At 30.9% G+C, this 24,634-nt stretch overlaps 1 protein-coding gene across 4 annotated transcripts in view; it reads right to left on the bottom strand.

The window, feature by feature from the left end:
* The window catches only part of LOC100164578 (octopamine receptor Oamb), a 182,392-nt gene that overhangs the window by 132,431 nt on the left and 25,327 nt on the right, over positions 1-24,634 (bottom strand). Inside the window, exon 1 of one of the 4 annotated variants that reach the window (XM_029489454.1) lies at positions 11,739-12,967. The exons of the other annotated variants lie outside the window; for them this stretch is intronic. The gene's annotated coding sequence lies outside the window, so the exon portion shown is untranslated. Of the gene's footprint in view, positions 1-11,738; positions 12,968-24,634 lie in introns of those variants that run through there. 4 annotated transcript variants of the gene reach the window in all.

Here is a 24,634-nt window from a genome sequence, read left to right as displayed (position 1 = left end):
ACGATAAACGCGAAAATTCTGTAACGTTTTAATTGTAAATAACGTTAAGCGGAATTTTTTTTTCAAATTCGAGTCCTGCTTAAAACCACGGACCTTATACTCATAGACGAAGCATAGTAGTAATTCCTACACTTCTGCGCTCACAGGGGCGTCTTCAGGTCAATCCATGGGGAGAAGGAGAAAAAATGTTAAGTCTTGAATACTGCTTTAACAATTAAAAAAAAAATATTACAAAATGTATTTATCAATTAGTAAAATCAGATCTTCCCACGACTTACTGGGAGGGAGGGGGCGGTCGCCACATCGCCCCCTTCAAGGACGCGCATGTGCATAGTTAAAAACAATAACCACATGAGTACGTAATTTTCGTATCATATGCTTGCAATATATTACACTAAAACGCGGTCTATACATTATATTATTATATGCCTATGCTATAGTAGCTGACACGCAAAATGAGCACTGGTCGTCATGAACCAAATTACAGTTTTTTGATAGTGGTTGTTATATCGCTGTGATTACTATTTTATACATGTAACGGCCAGCGTGATGGTACAATGTTGTGCACCAATTGTGACAATCGCGGTACGTTAGTTGATTCCCGAGATCTACTTTATGTATTAGTTAATTCCCGGGTTATTATTAGGTATGTACGAGTTGATTCCCGGGTCATTATTCGTCACGGTATACTGGTAATCTCATTACCAGATACTAATTTGTAAAAACAATGTGTTATACATTTATACCAAATTACTACATTTTTTAATAATCATTTTCACCTACTAAATTTTTTAACAAAAAATTGAATGATTTTTAAAATATGAAAAACCAAAAAGGACAACATTTTTGAAAAACTTGTCTACAAATCTCCTCTTAGTGTTTCTTGGGTTAGGCTAATAGGCTGAATATTTGACTAAATATTTAAAATAATATATATTGACCAGGGAATCAACTCGTACCTTGTAATGTGACTAAATTAGCCCCGTGGTACTGAGTGAAGCCGGTATATATTATGGGTCGTATATATATATGCCACATAAGGTCCGGAGATATAATGCGTACCCATACCCGACCGCACACACATACAGCAAAAGATAAACAAAAGTCATATCATATTCTTATTCTATCGATATACACCTGAAAGGCCGCCACCACGGTATTGCGTTGCTGCCGATCTGTCAGTCGCCGTTTCGTCTACTGACCGTGGTCATTGGCGCAAATTGGTTTTTCAATCAAGTATACATGTCCCCAGCCATAGAGTAGAACAATTGTATCGGCCAGGACTGTCACCTGGAAATCCGAGAGTGGACGAACAACGTATTTCAACAACAAAACAACAGCGGCTGTAACCACGCAAATGTGGTGGTGACCCTACAGGTGTCAGGTAATCAACGATGTATATTTACTAATGCACATATTTTGTGTGCTGCCCATAATATTATATTATCAAAAATGTACAATAAAAGTATAATTTGCGTGTAAATTACAATGTGTACCTCAATATTTAAAATCCCCGTTTCTCCGACTTAATCATTCTCGGATCCATAGTGGTCAGTACCCTTTTATGGTAAGTATTACAATTATCGGTATGCTTCGATTACGCTTAACCGGCTGATAACAGATTTTATTACCGGCCGAATTCGGCCAGTTAGGAGTAAGTTAAATTTAACGGGAGATGGTAATAATGGCCCTTATTGTAAGACCGTAAGGGTAACCTTACAACCTCTTGATGACCCAGGAATCAACTCAGCGGTAACAGTGCAGGTAAAAAGGTACCTGGGAATCAACTCGTACGCAGCCGTTACAATAATGGGTACGATGGAGGAGCCACGAAGGCCAGAGCACAATAGTCTAATGATTTCGATAATCGAGAAGTTATAACAATCGAGTGATTCACTCAAAAAAAGGCCCGGTTGTTATTAAATATTAATAGGTAGGTAGTGTACGATTTTAAATTCACACTTACGTCTCACAACTCACACAGTCGCATACGACTAAGTATTTTACCACTCGCTCTTTTCAGTAATCAGTAATCACTAATCAAGACAAACCAAACTCTTAATATTTGGTGCACCAAACGTTTAAAATAAATAATAATTTTAAAGCGGGTCAGTGTAACCTACTATATAGCAAAGCGACTTCAACTTACCTGCTATTTTTATTATTATTTTTAGTCATTATATTCATGTATTTTATTATTTATACTCTCTTTATTCTACTCTATAATAAAAAGAAAAAAACTCAATATTTTTAAAATAACAACATTAAAAAAATATTTATAATAATATGCTGTATTGTATTCTAAAAATATAATATCATTCAGTTACTATTTAATGATTACTCGGGTTATACAGTACTTGATTAAATGTTTTTCATGAAGGTTTAGTTGACTACAAATATGTAAAATATGCGAAGTGCGAAACAACTAATTTCATGGAATTTTCATTAAATAGATTTATATTTTGGTCGTCAGCAGATTTGATCTCGATTTTCGAGAAAATCACTGACTGCGGATTATTTTTCCATTCGACTGTTCTTCAGTTTATTATATTTTGTGTTCATACCGCGATCGATAAAATCATTCGATTTACTTTTATCTTTATACTCATTAATTTGAGACCTGTGGGGTTGGGTGGTGCGGTAACGGCAAATTGCGTTACAGTCATTTATTATCATACTAAGTCAATCTAAGGAAAACGTTTAAATCGAAAATCAGAAAAGTTACTAGCATGATATAACCATAGAACAATATAGAAGCGAAACTCAATCAGCTGATGGGTGAAGTGTTTACCTATGATCTGAAGTCCGAACGATGAAACTGTTTCCGTGCGCCGACATGATGTTATACCTGTATTGAAAAACCGTTTCCGCCTAATAGGCAGGGTATTCTGCGCAGGGTCGGGTTGTTTTCACTGTTTACTTTTATTATAGATTGCGTATGCCACGCCCCCCCCCCCCACGGAGACCGTGTACAAGGCCACAATCGCCCATTTCGGCCAATTCACGGAGTTTCATACACCTGATATAACTAACGAAGTATGTAAGCAGCTCATCTGTCGCAAAGTTTTGCTGGAGGTCATTGGAAAAGACGATAAAATATGTTTTCTTTTCCAAGAAATTATACAACAAAATTTCACAAATAGCGAAAACAACTGTGACCACCAGCCCAAATTAGGACCAAAACTTGTACTTTTGTGATAAGCTACTGACATACCTGGTTATAGTTATATCATGGTTACTAGATATACTTAATACAAGTTTGTTCATAATTCGTTTGAAACTTGTAAGAAATATTTATAAATCATAATATGATACGACAATTCCATGTTTTAACTGTATAGTATTTTTGATTTTAACAGTGCATACACTTGCGTGGACCTCGTACATGCGCAGAAGTGTGGAACAATACGATCAGTGCTACCAACAAATTTTTCTTACTTTTTATGGCATTTAAGTCCTAGAAACTGCTAGTATATTAATTATTAAAATTTGAATATTTTTTTTAATTTAGGTTTTTTTAGATTTAAAAAAATGCTCATAAAAAATCATATGTTGCCTGTGAGTGATCTCTGCATAGTGGTTTCAAGGTCTATGATTTTATAGTAATCGATACAATCGATTAATTCAAACAATCGAGTATATCGATATTTTTTTCGATTGTTCCATCACTAACAGTAACTTAACTGATAAATAACCTAACCCAACATTTTTTACATTGCCTGACGTCTATCATGTTTTTTCGTATGCAAAATTATTTAAAGTCGAAAACGGATTATCTATAATAAGTATCTAGCAAATCAGTCAACTCAAGTGAAAATCAATTCACTTTCAATTTAGTCACCTAGCAGTGGATTGTGAACACGGCGATAAGTCATAGTAAGTAAAATTAGTATTTTACGAAAACCCATAAGCATACTATTAACAGCATAGTTGATTAGGTATTTAAAACTAGATGATGCAATTCCTATTCAAGTAGTCTCCGCCGTTTTTGTAATGTGTGATTTTATTCTAAGATTACCTAAAAACATAAAACAGTAACTAAACTAAAGATTAACCTAACTTAACATTTTTTTATAGCGCCTGGCGCCTGTCATTTTCGTATGTAAAATTATTTAAAGCCGACAATTTGGTATCTGTAATAAGGGTCTGGCAAGTCAGTCAACTCAAGTGAAAATCAATACACTTTCACCTAGCAGTGATTTGCGGACAAATAATTTAATGTAATCTGTGCTACTGGTACCAATGCTATTGGTGGGACATATACCGAAACATCCGCCGCTCCATGGGTGTTAATAATATACAATGGATAGGACATTCGTATATCAATAACATAGCGGGTAACGTTCCCGAATATAGAGCAGAGACTGCAATATAAAATGTCTATCTTCCATCCTAATCGGCAAAAAAATGGGTTATATTCCACGAATTAATAATAATCATATATATAAATTATAATAATTTCATGGACAAAAAAAATATTTTGCGTGTGAGACAGAAAATTCGAGAACGTTTGATAAGAACTATGTCCTATACTCCTATCCATTGTATACTATCTAGGCATAGGCCTATAAACCTTAGATAATACATACTGAATAGAGGTATACGTATAACACGCGTAGTCTGCGCTTGAAGCCGAATAAGTCGGGCTGTTCCTCCTCGATGATTTTATTGCGTATGCTTTAGGAATCAAAAAGATAGATTAGAAATATATGGGGTAACATACCTAATTGTGGTAATGTTTTGCGCATGTGCAGTCGTTTTGCGTATGCTCATCGGTGACATAGAGGCCAAAACATCACATAATCACATGTATCACACTATCACTCACAACGGGCATTTCTGTATATAGTCGTTAGTCTAAGATTTTAATCACGGACTAAGATATATCGTAGTTGTTTTAATCGTGGTTTTAATCGTATCTTCTCATTTTTGGCTCTACGACAGTATCTATGGTTGTTAATTTGTTCTCGGTGTCATCCAAGTATTAATTTACATATCATACCATTATGTCTGACTTTATATTACCATTTACCAATGTGTTCATAATTGTTGTAATTGTTTTCAGGTTATGTTATGTTATGTTTAGAGATTAAATATTCAAAACTATGGCTATCATGAGTGTCTATAATTTATCAAGGATTCCAATCCTTATACTTATAGACACATTTTTAAAATCTAGTTTTGGGTTTCCAGAGTTGGCAGATATAATATTTCCAGAAAATAATGACTTTGTAAATAGCACACTCAGACAAATTGAGATCGGCGAGTCCGCACAATATTACAAGGCCATATTTCTATCCTTATTCAAAATAATAGTATCCTGTTTGAGTAAGTTAAATACATTTTCAAAGAAAAATAATAATACAACATTATCAGTTAATTAAATTTTATTTTTTATTTTTCTAGTATTTTGTTCATCGTCATGTTTATTTGTTCTACCTGCCAGATACTTATATATGGTGTACTTTCATCTAGTTTCTGTCTGTATTGTACTTCTGTCTTTTTCGGCAAACAGAGAAACACTGAAAGTTGTATACGGAAAATATGAAAACATAGAAACTAACCTGTTTGATAAAGATTTACCATGGGATGTATATGAATTTTTAAATCTTTTAAGAGAATTACAAGTCGCACATTTCCTATATCTTCTATTCCGAAATTTAATTCTACAGTATTTTCTATTATTAGTATTTAACTTTTTACATGACTTTACTAAAAATCAACCAATCCATAGGGTAAATTGATGATAATAATAATAATAATTTAATAATATTTATTTATTTTCAACTATAGTTTTACAATTTATTAAAAATAGCTTTATAGTCTAATTAACTTTCATCTGAATAATAACTAATGTATTAAATATTCCAGGCTTTCAGCTTTAACTTTACAATACCAACATTAACGGTTACATTTTTGCATGGTACGTGGATAGATAGATTTTTGTATACAGTAATGGTATTATCAACATTATTGCCATTGTATATCATGCTGAAAACATTATGGTTGGATCTATTTACAATTACCAATTTAATTAATTATCAATATAGCCGTATACGAGTGACTATCAAGTAAGGACATTTCACATATTATTATTAATATTACTAGTTATTCATATTATGATTATTTATATGCCCCAGTTAAGTATAATCTCAATTTGTTCATGTAAATTATGTAGGAATATTGTATACCTATTATAGTATTATTTGATATTATGTATTTTGTTCTAGTGGTTTCAGAATAAACAATTTATTACACTTGGTTCTGAATGTGGTTGAGGTTCTGGAAGTGGAATGGAATCGTCTCAATATTTCAAGTGTTCTACGAATGTTTTGGGCATTACGAGTACTAGAACAAATTCTATACCTGATAACTGATATGGAAATACAAAATGAAACTTTGTTTGGAGTTGTGAAAAATGTGTTAATTAAAGGATGCGACACATTTACAGCAGTTTTAGGAATGACAAGTTTTGTATCATACTTTTGTCATTATATAGGAGCATTCTTTCAATGGGTGAGATGCTGGACATGTATTTTAATTTCCAGATATTTGTAACATATTATTATTTGTTTAGATGCTGTTAATTAAAAATGTGGATGACAAAAACATTGGAATAATTTCTGCAGTATTCTTTTATATACTAGCTTTGCAGACTGGACTACCATGTTTAGAAGAGCACTTTATAAGTTTCTATCATGATTTTTATTTACTTAGTGCTTCCTATCTGTATTATATCCATTATGTAGTTAATCCATCATTAATGTCTTTGAGCGTTTCTTATAACCCTTCACTTAAAAGGTAATATATAAATTATTATCAAGTATGTTTTTTAATTAATTTGATATTATTTTTTAGACATATAGAAGCCCTTTTAGTAGGTGGAAATTCCATAGTGGTTTCTATCACTATATTGAATTACTTGTGGTCTCTCTATTCAGTTAGTATATGGCTACTGGCAGTTTCATTTTTTAATATTCAAATCACTATACAATTGTTGGAATCATTAGCTGTCTATTCATTGTTCTTAATTGATGCTCATCGCACAACTTTTTGGGAAAAATTAGATGATTATGTATACTATATCAAATTATTTTGCAATACGGTAATTTTAGAAATCCTTAACATTTATTTTATAATATTATGGTTACATTTTTTATTTTAGGTGGAATTCTATTTAGGCATATTTCTTTTTCTAAACGGTGTTTATATTATGGCTTTTGTGTCTGGTGGTGCAGTCCTTACATCCATGATGTATATACATGCATATTTCAACATATGGTGTGACGCTAGGAATGCATGGAAAGTATATATTAGACGCCGTACAGCTGTGAAAAAAATTGAATCCTTACCAGAAGCAACAAGCGTTCAATTGTCTGAATTAGATGATGTCTGTGCCATATGTAGTCGAAATATAGAATCAGCAAAAATTACTAAATGCAATCATTATTTCCACGGTGTATGTCTGCGTAAATGGCTCTATGTTAAGGTAAATAATTATTTAATACTATTATACTAAAAATAAAATAAGTTAATCTTGGATTGTTACGTAGGTACGTTAAGGCGCCCTGTGCAAATTTAATTTTGTCCTCAAAAATACGCTCTACAGCAGGGGTGGTCAATCTGTGGCATACGTGCCTTTTGCGCCCCAATTGTTATTATTGAATGGAACACTAGGTCACTAGCGTCAAATGAAATAAAATATAATTTTTAAGATTTTCTAAAATTATGTTTTTCAATATTAAATAAATCATAAAAAGTCGTAAATATTGTATTACACAATAATTATTGTGTCAAAATAATATAAATAATATAAAAAATGTTATGATTTCCGTGTTGATATTTTATTGCAAATTTTCAATTTTTTTTTTTAATTGGCAGTGTGTAATATTCTACAGATTGCATTGAACTCTGTTTTTCAATATTTTAATCTCATTATGATCTAAAAAGTCTTCAAGAATAATACAATTTTAACCTTTTTCAGAAATTATATTATACCATTATTTGAAATAAAACATGTTAGTTCATTACGGCCCTTAGGATGTCTTCTTCTTTCAGATAAGAAATAGTTATTAAAATCAGACGACTCTACAAGGCTTGAGGATTTTTTCTGTGAAGTATTTTGTTTTTTTGTTATAATACACAATATTAAATCCCCCCCCTCTCAAAAAAAAATTGGTATCAAGCAGTAGATTAATGGCACAAGTAAAATATAATGTATCGTTTAAAGGCACCGGTTTTCTAAAATGAAAAATATTAAAACACTAGAAAAAAAATGTGGTTTAATACATAAAATTAGGTCCTAACAGGCAACAAAAGTATTTGATTTGAAGTACAGAAACTTTGTGAAAGTGTTCAAGTGTATTTGAGTATTTAAGAAATATATTAATATTTTTACTCAAGTGCTTCACAAGACTCCCTGATAAAATGTTCTAGCCTACATTACAAAATTGATTCTTATATAACTATTCTCGCTATAATAATTATTGTTTGATTAATGAAAATTTGTATGAAAATTTATTTTATTTTTATGTAATTTTAATTATTTTTTTGGCTTAGGATCGATGCCCATCGTGTCATGATATTTTATACAAGGCAGAAACGTCAAATGTCCAAACATAAGATACAAACCACTTGAAGATCTTCAAAATGTTATTGATGCTGATAATTCTTAGTTATTTTTAACTGATTAGATTTTATCATAAACTTCAACTCAATCAGTGGCGTATCCAGAAATTTATTTTGGGAGGGGTTATAATAATTGAAAATAATTTATTAATGATAACATAGTTAACCCTTCACCTTCTAACCTCCTAACTCTGTGCCCAGTATAATATTATGTTAACAATTTTAGAATAATAATCGAAATATTTGATTTTTTTTTAAATTTTTTACTCTGCACATGTTTACCGCAAAAAGTGTCTCTACATTTTATATAACTATCAATTATACTTAAACAATTTGATAAATATTTAGAATTTTAAATTGGAAATTATGGTTTAAATATTTTATTTTTACTCAATTGATTATAGTATGTTTTACGTATATTATATTTGCTGTATATACTTTAAATATTTGTAAATTGTATACTGCACTTGTTTAATGTTAAGCTTATTAACTGTATTGGTTTATTTTCTATAATTATTATTTTAATCCATCACATATGTATATGTTGTATTTATTAAACCTAATATATTTTAGAAAGTTAATACAATTAGAATTACTAATAAACTTAATTAAATAATACCTACCTAATAAAACATAATATTAGTAACCTATGTAGTTTGTAATTCCTTTTTTTTTTTTTTAATATTTTAGGTTTTTTTAAATTAGGCTTATAAAAATAATTCATCTTAAATTAACCACCAAGGAAATACTTAACTATTATATTATCATCAAAACTCAAAAACTTCAGTATTAATAATTTAATGTGTATGTTTTCAAAATAAATTCCCACTCACTTACACTTAGTATAATCATATAATAGAAAAAATATATAATTTTTTTATCTTCAATTTGCTTCATAGCTACTTTTCAGTTAACAAAAATATTATTTTTTATTTTATAATAATAAAATAACTAAGAAACTTATTTAAGATTCTTATACCATTATACTTCAATTCAAGCAAATACCTTTCAATATGTCATAAAAATGACAAAAATCTTGCAACTAACCATGAAATACTAATATTATTTTGTTTATATTTATTGTTAAATCAATATTATATTTTTGTATCTTGAGTTTTGAAGCACACCTACAGTGTCAGCCTGGTTCTAAAATCTAAAGAGCCCCGGCTGGATTTTATTTGGAAGGTCCCCAACGCCCATACCACAAAATGTATTTATTGTAATTAAATTAAATTGATCTTAAATATGAAAAATGGTCATTAAAATGTAATACATTATACATATAGATTCTATATTTGTCATTTTAAATAAATAAAAAAAGTTAAAAATTTTCTTATTCTAAATTTACAGATAGGTAAGCAGGTAATACCTAATTCAACTTTTATATAAAAAAATATGTATATATAAAATAAATAGATTTAATATATTACATTAAAAGTCTTGTCATTTCTTTTGACGGTTTTTCTATGTCATCTATTAGTATTATTTTATCTATATTTAAAGTAATATCTTTTTCTATAGCCATAGCATTAGTGGTTCTAAATGTTGCTGATCGAGTGACAATCTTAATTTTGTTTTATTTACTTTTAACTTGGAAAATACTCTTTCACGAGTGACTTGAGTGGATGCCTGATCTCAATAGCATTATGTATTTAAAAACTTGATACAAGTTGTTGTACATACCAGAATGGCAAGATAGTTGGATAACAATTTTAAAAGCGCATGCTATACATTTACAACAGGAATTACAATTTATTGAGTCAAATTCATCTTCTATATCAGATGTCATTACTTCATATATAATATCACCTTCACCATCATTATCGTTAATTATGCCATGTTTTTTTTTTTTTTTGGAATAATATTAAAATAATGAGAAGCAAATTGTTTTAATTCAAGTAATACAGAATCTCTATTAACATTGGATAACTTTGTTACAGTCAATCCTGTAAAGTATTTGAGTAAAAGTATTCAAATACTTTTTTAAGTATTGAATAACTTTTTTAAATACTTTCAGCATGAAGTATTTTGAATGGTATTTTAAATACTTTTTTTGTATTAAATACTTTTTGGTATTGAATACTTTGGTTTTTTGTTTCGAACATTTTATTTTTATTCGAAATAATTGGTTGGAAAAATATTATTGTCAACTACAAAAATAGAATAATAGTTTTATTTAATATTCTGTATTTCTGTGTTAGCCGAAGCCCAAAGGTTTGTGAAAACCAGATTTCTAAAAAAAGTTATTGAATATTGAATAACAATATTCCTTTTAAAACTATTAGATTACCTATTACCTACCTATGTGTTTAATGTTTATATTAGGATAATTAGAAACCCACTTTAAAAACCAAAAGTATTTGAAAAGTATTCCAAATACTTTTTCAAAGTATTTGAGTAGTATTTTAAATACTTTACAATTAAAGTATTTGAGTAGTATCTTAAATACTTAAGAAAAAATGTATTTAAGTATTTACTCAAATACTTTTTAAAGTATTCTTTACAGGACTGGTTACAGTTATCAATATATTCATAGGATATTCTTCAAGCTTTTCAATGTATTTGTACATTTTTGGATCTAACCAAATACAATCCTTTAATATATTTTCATTTGGAATACATCTTTCTTCAATACTATTTAATATCTTATCAAGAATTGCAAAAGAAATAAGTCTAAATCGGTGGAAAGGATTGATATTTTCTACATCGTCTGAAGATTTTTGTCCAGATAATTTTCTTTTTTGAGAGAGAGACGTTTATTAAATAAGTAAAAAGAAGAAAAAGGAAGTTTTCATTCTTTACTGTTTATATTAATTCTGAATTAATCCATTAAATATTATTATACTCATACAAGTACGTAAAAAATTTAGAAATTAAATATCTTGATTTTTTAAAAATAATAACTAGGTACTTATAACAAACCTTTTATATATACCTACTGCTGCTACTACACAAAATAATATGTTCATATAACTTATACATTTATTTTAGCTAAATCAATATTTACTAATTTACTATAGGTAATTAAATTTTAATTTTAATATAATCATTGACTATTCTATAGTTTACAGCATTTAATTTATATTATTTTATTGAAATTAAATAATTACCGTTAGATGATGCTGGTAACTTCTCCAATACCTACGTTGTTTTCATCTTGTATGTCTGATACAGTAATTTCATTAATATTAATAATGTAATATTATCATATTCACATATTTCACTTATTTTAAAATACATTAATTTTTTCTGTTTGGGATCTGAGCCCTTTTTGCTAAGTGTTGGTTTTCTTTTAATCGACGTTTTTCTGCACCACTTTTTACTTTCGGTTTCATTTTATACTTTATGGTACAATTAATTTTAAAAATATTTAATACAATTAATAAAATTTGTAAAACACTGAACAAATCGCTATTGGTTTAATTAATAATTAGTGACTGACTATTATTGACTATGGTTTATCTGTTATCGTCTATGACAAATATTATATAACCACAAACGGGCAACGGCACATATGATAAAACGATAAAATCAATATCCAACATGTCTATAGGTAATCTATAAATAAATCTTATATCGGTCGGTTGTTCGTAAACATATTAAGGACTTCCCATGTTTTATTTGTTATCAATATGGATATTTAATATTATAATATTTTATACAATTTATACAATTTATCCACTGACTAATATAATATAGATACAATGGACTCATAGACATAATATAAATTGTCTATGAAACGACATGGTGGGCAGGTGACGGGGGACGGCCCGCAAAAGGTTCCTCTGTTATCATCAACACTCATAATATAATCGAAAGTTTTCAGCGCTACCAATGGTTTTATTTAGCGTCACGTTTTGTATCTCAGTCCATGTTTTATGCAGATGGCGCTGTAAACTCTCAATTGTGATGGTGACTCTCCGCATTTAACTCTTGTATATAATTTCGAGGCCAATGATAAGCTGCTCATTTCCAGTCCATTATATCTTAGTCCGTAAATTTACCCAATAATTCCACTTTTACTTATTTACTATTATTATGTTACTTAGCTTGTGCCACAAGTCACAACCGCATTTAAATATACATTATACATAAAAAAAAAAAAGACAGGGGCCCAGGCAGCGATTCCTGCCTAGCTGCCTTGGCCAGGCCGATACTGCATACATATATTTCAAGTATAATATCTAATAAAATGTTTAACAAACAGGTTAATACTATACAATATTTGTTTAAATTGTAGTTTCATTTTAAAACTTAAAAAAAATGTTGTCGAAAAAGAAAATGTGGGTCTAATATAGGTTAATAATAAATCATGGAAATACATTCATTTGAATATTAAGTGAAAAATTCTCCTTTTTGTATAAATTTTTAATTTTTACCAAACAATTGTATAGAATTTTTTTTATTAATTTGTACTTATTTGCACAAATAAGCAATTGCAATTGACTATATTTTAATTTATAGATAGGTAGTATGGGAACTTTTATAATATAATTAAATTAAATAGCCATACCAAATACTCGATTAACTATTTAGCGATATTGATAAATATCGCCGATAATAAAACCCATTAAAAAAATTAACTGCAGACGACAATGCGAAGTCTTCAGAAAATCGATTTTTACCGCTAATACGTATGTCGTGTATAAATCTATTAAATCAATTGAAAATTAAACACAATAAAGGCATATAAATGCCTTGTGAAAAAGGCAAAAAGGCATTTATTAGTAAAAAGAGCGAAAAAAGGAGAAAAAAATACGTTTAGCTTTATATCATCTTACATAATATATGACACACATTTTTATGCAAAAATTCTTTCTCTATTATTATTATTATTATTATTATTATAATTATTAAAAAAAGGTTTTTGCCTTCAAATCCGAACCTTAGTTATTACTTATTTATTAGGTTATACAAATAAATCGATTTATAAAATATAATTTTGCAAAAATGTTCGCCGGATAATATTATTATACGACCGCGTTGGATTTCATATAAAAATATGTCTATACAACGATATTATAACATTCGATTATACAAATATATAATAATACCTAATCATATATTATGTCATTACTCATTACGCGTACCTACTACCTGCAGAACGGACCAACTACAGGTGTTTTCGGTTAATTAATATTTATTATTTTTAAAGTTTGTCTATAACCGTCGCCGTTTATTTCGTTTTTTCGAACGCGCATTATAGTAGGTAGGTACCTAACCTGTGTGTATATTCTAGTACAATATTTAATATTTCAATGGTCTACAGCGTAACTGATATACTATTATACTGTTCCATAAAATATATTGTCGGCTATGTGGGGGGGGGGTGATGATGGAGGGAGGATGCAGGTGCGGGTGCGGTCACGGATCGCGATGCTCGACGAATCGTAATTGCGTTTTCCAACGTAAGTCTGCCGCGAGACTCTTTGCGGTGGTGGCAAAACCCCGGAGGCGGCCATTTTGTATTTAACGATTTATGGCCGGGAAAATTATTATCTTGTTTACTTCCGACTATACCGCGGCGGAGACCAACGCTGGCCATTAAACATGTTGGCACGTAATACCTTTTGGTCTTTGATTGCATTCAACCGTATCAGCCGCCGATTTTATTGCGAATCTGCAGCAGCAGTGGGCGCGCGCACTATATTATTTATAAACTCGTGTGCGTGCGTGTGCGTGAACGCGACAGCGGTTGCTAGTGGCTGTACCGTGGTTGAGGTGCCGTCTCGTGGTATATACCTCCAAATGTGCAATGCGCCCGGCCGCGGCGCGTGTGACGTCGTGTCAATAATATGATATTGATAACAAGAACGTTATTTTACAAAGTTTTTTGGTTTTTTCGCTTTATAGATAGTGTAGGTACCTACTAGACACTAGTGTCACGACTTTTGCTACACATAGGCGTAATCTAGCCCCCCCCCCCCCCAGGTGCTAGATAGATATTTAACTGACTGGGCAATATAGTGTCCTATTAAACATTTTTTACCTCGTAAATTTTTAGTTTTACCACAGACTGACCCCCCCCCCCCCTTAATAATTTACCCCGGACTACGCCTACGTGCTGCAGCTATAAATGGATTTAATTGATTTTGTCTTAATCATCAAATTTTCATGGATAAAAGAAGAAGTATCGATAAGGACCAATTTTGAGCGTTCAAGAAGTTACACGTTCCTACAGCATATCAGCGATACACCCGTATCGGACTTGGACTTTGGTACGTAACCAGCTGTCATTTGTACTCATATCGATAGGTATCGAATTTTTCTTCTTGAAAATCTTAACAAAGCTAAAATGCACAACTGGCATCAATCTTCATCTGAAGACCGTGGCCGTGCAACCTTTGCTTTGTGGACTGTGGGCCCTAACCAGCTGTGAGCAAGACATTAAATAGTTTAATACCTAAATATAACACGTGGAAACTGCGGTGTCAAACATTTCTGTCGGGATAGGGTATTATCGTTACTATATTATTTCTAATAAGTTATTTGTTACCATATATTTGATTTAGATAATAATATAAGTTCATACGAGTATACTAATATATAAAAGCCTCGTACTACCCCTCTGGTAGGCTATATTATACTTATGTACCTATATATTTTAATCAATATTATTAGATACTGCTACAGTGCCACTATACATTCGTTATATTATATTTAATTAATCTTATCGAATTGATCGCAGGTCCAATGAAAACGGTATGCGTCGTTTGTGCATCTCGGTTTTCAGTCCAGAAGACTTGGATTATAATATAACAATATACTAATACTACTAATACCAGACCATATTATATAATATTAAATACATAATAATATAACATCGAACGATGGATATAATATATATAGATAGATACCTACCTATACGTTATAAGTACTGCAGCTCTATTAGATAATAATACTACACGGGTCGATCCGAATTTGCAGGCGTTAATAAACTTTAGACGGGGATTACCGGTACCGTGGTTATAACTTATATTGTTTGTAATCTCCCCGCCACCGATTTCGTAAAGCAAAATTCGGATGACCCTGAAATGCTGGCGTAGAATATTAATATTATTATAATATTATATTATTGTGTACTCGACGGTCCGAAAATGACACACGAAAACGGAACAAACACGAATCCGTCACCCGCACACCGTAATAATTATTAAATATTAATACTAGTGGTGGCTAACGATATCGATAATATCGTGACGATCAGTGACGATGAAGTTATATCGAATTCGATGTATTATAGAAAGTTATATAAGTTTGATCACGCAGGTACCTATCGTGAATTAAAAAATATATGATAGTCCAAGATGAATGAATCGCGCCTTTGATTTGGAAACAATATAATTAGGGCTGCTTGAAACGAATCAAAAACATATTATCACACAGACTAAAAATTATGATACCGACCGAGATATCGCTTTAAAGCTTTCATTCTGAGTATATTATTAATATATTATATGAAATATGGACATTTTTCAATATAAGTTATAGGTATTAATTTATGACGATATTATGATATAGTGTAATTTACAATATTGAAAAGATATTAATCGAACGATATATTATCAAAAATATCTTATCAATTTATTAAGTGTTTGCCCATCACTTATATAGGTAACAATTATATTATTCTGCAGCATATTGATAGGTGCAACTCGAAGTTCGAACTCTAAAACGTGGGGCGCTATAAATGTAAATGTTTCACAGAGCTTACAAGTTACAAACTTTAATAATATGTACCTACTTGAAAACTTCTTATAAATTATACAATTTTTAACATATTTCAAATTATTAACGGTAAAGTTAAATAGTAAATATTATATATTTATAATACTCTTTTTAAGACGTTAGTATAAAACTCATCTACCTGCAGAAGGAACATCTGCAGCAGTAAGTCTACCCCAGCGCACATCTATACGACTATATACCTATAGTAGTGCTTTTTGATGTGACCCATTGGCTAAAAATAGCTTTTAAGCAATCCCTAATGTGTATCTTAATGATTTAAAACGAATTAATATTATTATAACCAAAATATTTTTAATTGTTTTCTATAAATATATTATAATTTTAAAACATAAAATTGATAGAATTTCTCTCAAACAATAATAGTTAGATCTAAAAAGGTAAGGGATGATAAAGACTCTTTTGCTTCCCCTAGTTGCATCAATGATCATAAAAAAACAAATTAAAATCATTTAACAATTTAAAAATATCTATAATATATTACTAACGAATGCGACGCCAGACGGATCAGAGTGTGGCACACATATTATATATTATAAAAGAGTAGTCGAGCGATATGGCTAAAAAAATATTACAATATTATACTCGGGACAAGTGTTCGGATGGGATTTTTGTGCTGATGTGTCAATGTCGTCTAAATTTAGTTGATTTACATATATACCGGCTGTGTCAATATAGTTTGGACATGTTGTATTATTTAGAAAAGTAGCCAAGCTACAGACTGACACGCATAAACTAATAGTATGTAGTGTTAAGGATATAAAATATCTTTCTGGTACCCGATTTTCCTCTGGAAATAAAATATTCGAAAGACGTCAAATTTGAATTAAAATGCTAATAAACTAGGTAGGTACGTAATATGATATCAACCTTTATATAGTCTTATTATACACTTAGACTTTTTTTGATTTCACAAAAAAAAAAAAAAAAATGGATAATTATTAATACTTCGATTAATGTGTTCAATTATTTATCTATTCATTACCATTTATTACATGATAAGCTTAAGAGAATGTCACACCCGTATGTGTTGTCACCGTCTTACAAATGTACATAACAAAAACTGTTTTGCGCGGGACAATTTTTATCTTTCTGTGTTTGTAGTAGTGGCTCCAAAATTTTTTATCATATAGGGTGGAAAATTATCTATGCAACAGCTTGCTCATATTTTAGATAACATAAATACAATAAAAGTTATTTGGTTCTAAACATTTGGTTTTTTTTGTTTTTTTCATTTGCTTATAAAAAATGATTGGATAGTGCTATTAAAAAAAAGAACATGCTGTTGCACAGATAAGTTTCTTCTTTACGTGTTGTGGAAATTTGGTAGTTCTACAGAAAATATGGTGCGAGAAAAGTTGTCCTGCGCTAAACAGTTTTTGTTATGTTGAACATAGTACATTTTTTAAGACGGAGACAACACATGCGGGTGTGACATCTTCTTAAATGTTCTTTTTAATCAGATAGGTATAATAACAGCAGAATTTATCTTAAATGTTTTAAACCAATATTATTACACAACCTATTAAAATGTTTACCTGCTACTTGTTATATATTATTCGATGTTATGTCAGCGTGACATTTTTACCAGCCATTGTTTTACTATAATATTATAACCGTCCGAGTAACTATATTATAGTTACATTATGAAATTTAAATTCTCAGACTTAAGATTGTCTAAACGGGTATAAAAATATTGCTTTTAAATTATAAATTAAGAGCCATATTAAAAGTTTACTTTTTAATTTAGCTCTTTTAAAATCACTTAAAGCATATATTTTAAATTAGTGTTTGTTTTTAATTTCTAAGAAAGCTTTATTTACTCGAATCAATTTGGTTTATTTATTGTTTTTGTTTGCTACAGGATGGAGTTTTCGAAATATAATTAAACTGTATTCCAATATAATAAACTTGAAAAATTTCACTATGCATTAAAACCATAATATGGCCGTGCAGGGTCGATCGAATTTCAATTTTATAAAGTATACCGAACACGGTCAGCTGATCGATATTTTATTGCAAATATCGTGTAGGTACTAAATATATTATTCACTCGGCTTTTACACACGCACATACACATCGTGATAGGCGTTGAGCGATATGGGTGGGACGAATAATATTATGGAGGCATTAAGGTATTTTCTATACGCGTACATCAAATCATCCTCTACCACCGACTACCCGTCGTCGATCACACGACTGTCCGTCAACCACGCGACGACGAGGGAAAATAAACAGAACGAAAAACCGTCTGACGTCATTTAACTTGCGAATCAAGGACTGCGCCTAACTAATTGATTGCCCTCAATGATTAATGGGTTATGGTAATTAACGAAGTTTTACCGCCGTAAAAGCGGACGCGTTTACCAACTTTATAGTCGGCCGGGCGTCAGGGTTGAGGGGGCGCGAGGGAAACGACTTATATGCCGCCGTAAGGAAGGGAGATTATGTGGCCGGGGTGCTGTGGGGCAAGCCATTCGGAAACTATAATGTTGTCCGTGAACCAGCTCGCTATACCTTAAAATCTCGTAATAATAATAATAATAATAATAATAATAACAATATCATATAAAATGTACTATATTATCGTCGAGAACCGCTTTGCACGTGCGCACGTGTAGATTAGGAGAATGTAATAGTACACAATATTTTGTTTTTAAGTGTCCGGAGCAGCAGACTTACTCAGGGCCTAAGTGCTGGAAACCCGGTGCCTATGTATTATAATTATTATTACGCCTATATTTGTAAATTTATAATAATATAATTGTATTATATTATAATCATTTGATATGGTCATAATAATGAAATAATAGATAACCGACTGCACCTATCCGCCACTATATTGTTGTATGACACACACACACAATAATATTATGAATATTATTTTCGCAAATACGAAATGTATTTCAAAAACATTATACAGGTGGGTAGCAATATAGAATGTTATGAGAGTACTCGGGATTTTCCTCTTCGTTGTCGCAGCAGTGTGGCGAGAACGAAACGTTTTGTTATCGCCGTCTCGTGATGTCGTAATAATGGTCTCGCGGGAAATTAATTACGAAAACAGTACACCGCGGAATGCACTCGGGAGACGGCGTGGGGCACCGGGCACCGTGTCGAATTTTCCTATTATATTGCACTCGTTTCCATCTGCAGCATAACGAACAGATTACGATACGGCTACAACTGTAAACAGTTTTTTACATACGTGACTTGAGTGACTTATTTGAAATCGATCGATCGCCATAGGACCTCGCAACGATCTTAACGCCACCGTCGAAGGATTGCACACCCACAAATTTACGCGTAATACTATGCCCCAACGTATGTGTGTAATGTTCTACAGAATTATACGTCATAAAGTCATCATGACTCGTGTATCGCACGTTTTGATCAATGAACTCATAACTCGAGAATCACATGTCTATGTAGATAACGTAATGTTTATATTATCATAATATTATTATAACAAAATGAATCCTGGACGTCAAATATTATTACAACGTTGTAGCGCGTTCAAATCGCAGAGCAACAAATGTCTACACGATGCACTTAAACCTCTAAATACCGGATACTATTGGTCAATGTAGGTACAGTTTGTAGAAAGTTTTTATTGTCGGTTCCTAAGAAAACGTCCGCTATTCAGAGGTGTCCGTTAGAATGGGTTTCACTGGATATATACCCACATATTCATATACCTATGAACGACAGTTTTTTACGCGTGACTTAAGCGACTTATTTGAAATCGATCGATCGACACGCATTGGACGCATAACGATCTATGCTCAGCGATGTCCGTCGATAAGGGTTGAACACCCATCATATTCACTTGTAGTATTATTATGCCCTCGGTGTGTGTGTGTGTGTATGATGTTCTATAGGTTTATGCATAACTCGTGTATCACACGTCAAGATAACGTCATGTTTATATCATATTACTATATTGTAATGGTGATTACACGTCATGTATTATAACGTCGCAGCGCGTTGTTTATCGTATATCGCGCGGTAACAGAACGTCTACACGATATCTGCCATCTGGTAATAATTTCAAAAATAAAGTCTACATCGGATGATAGAACATCAAGAGAAGCGTTAAGTCGATTTATCTTTTGACACCAATTTCGCGACGCGTCACATAATACCTACCTATACCTGCTATATATCGCATTGTCAAGTCCAATATCGTATTATTGTTATTTTAAACAATATGTGATGATGATGATGATGATGTTGCCATATTAAGTGTACAATATATTATATAAATAACCTATAGTATTATTGTATTTAATCAGCGACTGCTACCACACACGAGATATTATCAAGTTTACTAGAGGAAAAAAACAAATAAATATACTTAAATCCAGGAGGAAGACTACGTCATGTAGGTACCCAATAGTTGTGGGCCTGGTTAAATATCACGTCATTATCAAAATACAGAAAATATGTATATAATCGTAATACTATTATATAATAATATTTAAAAGAATAATAAATCATAATAAATAAATATAGTGACTGGTCACTAAATATCAGTATAGTATACACACAAGGTCTAAACACAATAATATATTGTAGGTACCTGCATTGCGCTATGATGTATATAACAGTTATGGTTAATTCCGAAAAAAATACGAACAAAAACTGTTATTTTATAATATTATCATACTTACTTTATTACTAAACAACCTAAAACAGATGATAAAAGTCGTTAGCATATAAAAATTAATATTATCGGCGTTCTGACTTCTGAGTATACGAACACAGCAAAACATGCATACACTGTGTCCAACAATTAGACGAAGGAAACTATGACGTTAATATAGAAGAAATAGCATGTACAACTAACGTGCATTGTCCGTTGTAGCGTGCAACTTAATGAAATGTCATCGTCAATTGAACTGATAAACAACTGCGCGAGACAAAGAAACGTCTATATTACAATCTTTTTTTCGACTACAATCAAGAATGCGAAAGCTTCGGTTTGTAAATATAGGTCGATTGTAAAAAAAAACCAAACGTTTTATGTCAAAAGTAATTTTTATTGCAATTTAGTACCTCGGTAAACGTTTGAGTGATAAAACATAATATTATATAAACAATAATAGGAATAATATAGCAAAGCCGTTTGAGGTAGACACGTTCTATATATAATATTATAATAAAATATATAATAGTAGTAGGTACACAACACGTCTCATCGTATTATTATATTGGTTCCTTTAGTTTTCGGGAGATAACGAATTTTTTTAAGATGCGATAGTCAACATCGAGAGTAATTCATTTTACTCAGTCGTTTTATAATTATTTTGCAATGGTCATGAAGACGACCATAATTATGTAGTATCAAACTAAACTGTGAGAAAATTATTCAATTATAATATGCTTTTGTAGGTTGGTTTTTTACGATATTTAAATTTTTAAGCGATGTAACGAATATTTAAAATATTTAAGTTTGAAAAATATGCTCATAACTATCTTGATGATCAAAATATCCTAAAAAATCGGAGTACAAACACTGCAGATGGTGTTATAATTAACTTGACGTTTGATAATAGCTGGTCAATTCATACCAATGTCTAATATTACAATTTTCAGCTAACATCAAATTTAGTTTTTTTAAATTCAAATATATTTTTACTCTGACATAAAATACATTGTGTATGTTTATGAGACGGAAAGCCACATGACCGTTCTCTTAAAACTATCTTATTCAGGCTATGAATTTCGCATGATTTTCGATGATGAAATCGGTATAGATAACTCAATCATACGCATCGGATGATATATAGAGCCAAAAAATAATAATATTATATATTATGCGGTGGTTAATTAATAGCAATTAAGTAATTACAAAAAAAAATAATCAGATTTTTAAAAAAACTATTTGTGGGGACGATTATTACGGTCAGACATCCGGTATTTTATTCATAAAAAGTAAATATGAGTCTCCTTGGAAATAAACCGTAATCAACCCTTAACCCTAAAAAAAAAATAAATAAATATTATGACGATTGCAAATCGGCTACTATTCGTTATTCCAATATTTTCGTACAACCTTTCAAACGCAACATATTAGCGATAAATTGTATGGAATTATAAAAATAATTAGTTTTTCCATAACACACACGTCACGTACACGGTACATTTGATTTAAATACAATATTAAACGTTGCCTTTGTGTATTATAAAAATATGCATGAGTTTAACAGCGAATCGAATTCGTTTCGAATCACATAAATAAATTTTTATTATTATTATAACATAAAAAAGGTATTAAATGTTTAGCGAAAATGGCGTTTGCTAGGCCCGATTAAAATTAATTTTAAAAAGTCAGAGTTGCGTTTATTATAAATTATAATATTATGATTTAACCACGCATAGGAAATCCGTATCAAACGCCAAAAGAAAAACGACTGGTTTCAAAATACCTGCCTAATGATATTTGATTTATGTGTTTCATGTTTTCGTCAAGTGTACAAATACAAGTGTACATATATAAGTCCCTACCTATCTAGAGGAGACATTATGGTCGTACCTATTTAATCGCATGAGAACAAATTAAAATAAAAAATAAAATATGAGGTGCTCCATTTAATCTAAGACTTTCATTGTTTTAGAAAATACCAACGTTTTTGGAAATATTTCTATTAAAAATTTTGAATCGTTACAAAAAAATATTTTTGAAAAAAGATATTTTTTTTTTTTACAAATTTTTATTGTTATATTTTATCAAAGTGGTTTTCTCTCTTTAATGACAACATACATTTTTTATTTCATATTCCAATGCAGAATATTATTAGGAGTATTTCGATCTATATAAATCAATTTTGGACAAGTAGTTTATTAGTTACCTATAAGTAGGTATTTAAAGTTTAGATTAGCGAAGTAGTGGAACAATATTTTGCGGGGTTCCCTTGGTATCACCAGTGGCGACGAGTATTGAACTATGAAATCGTACATCGAGGGGCTCCATCATCCCCCTTTTTTTTAATTTATCATAGATGTTAAGTGATCAGCCACTAACCTAACCTAATAGATACCACTGACCTCAGCTCATCTACACTTTAAAGTTGAAATACAACTTATATTTTGTAGATTTCTCATCCAAAATTCGATTTGTGCACATCAAAGTCCTCCGAAATATATTTTACTTTGGAATTTGTAACTAAAAATGCACGTTATTGTCATTAAATTAAATGAAAAATTTTAACGACAGAAAATTGTAAAAAATACACACATCTTTATAAAAATATTTTATAGTTTTTAAATAGCGATTATCTTACACGTTAAATGGATTATCCGGTATAATATACAATCGCAATAACGCAATGTAGGTTACATCGGGTTTTTGTGAAAAATGTAATTCCGTCGAACAATACGCATTATTATTTGGACCGGCGCGGCACGGTATGGGATCGATTCGTAGTCGAGACCATAATAATAATATATTGTTATTATTTCCTGTACGCGACGAGTGGAGGATTTAACAATCCGAATGACCCGCACCGCAGTATGTTGTATATATATTATACAACATACCATCTGTCTCACGTGCTGCAATATCAAAACGATCCTAATTAATATTATAAAATGAATAAATAACGCTATTGTAACCACTATTATAGAATTATAATATAATATACGTTGTTAATGAAAACTCATTATTTGCCGCCACGAACCAGGGCGAACCTCTGTATCTAACTATAGTGCCCCGCATGCGCATGCTGCGTATTTTGCGCGTCCAAATTGCATCGTGATTCGAAACATATTGAAAGTTTATCATTTATTCAAACACTGCAGAATGCGTGGCAAAAGAGGTTAGGTCCGACATGTCGTCGTTACGTGTCTTCACGGTTTTGGACCGAAATATCCGAACGTGAGCAGCGTAGTTTTAAAGGCATCAACGTGTATTAAAGATAATTTTATAAGCACGCTCGCCCTATTTGAGTGCTTAAGTTATGCATGTATTTTTATTTAATTGATAAGACAATATTTTCGAATGCTTGAGATATTTTTTACATACCACTTAAGGATGATCCTGTGACGATACAAACTTCTGTTTTTCAAATATAAACCCTCCTTTTTCACTTAGAAGAAAAATAGAAGTTTATTCTACTGGACACTTCTTATGAGGTATAAAAAATTTCAAAAATTTGAAAATACGTTCTTTAGGTAAAGTTAATAATAATCTAAAAATCAGAATTTGAATAAATGTAACTTAAAGGGTAAAATTGTGGTGGTGGGGGGGGGGGGTTGA

The sequence above is a fragment of the Acyrthosiphon pisum genome, chromosome A2 (genome assembly GCF_005508785.2).
Source record: "Acyrthosiphon pisum isolate AL4f chromosome A2, pea_aphid_22Mar2018_4r6ur, whole genome shotgun sequence".
Taxonomy (NCBI): Eukaryota; Metazoa; Arthropoda; class Insecta; order Hemiptera; family Aphididae; genus Acyrthosiphon; species Acyrthosiphon pisum.
Note: the sequence above shows the minus strand (reverse complement) of the source record. Positions and strands in the feature narration are given on the sequence as shown.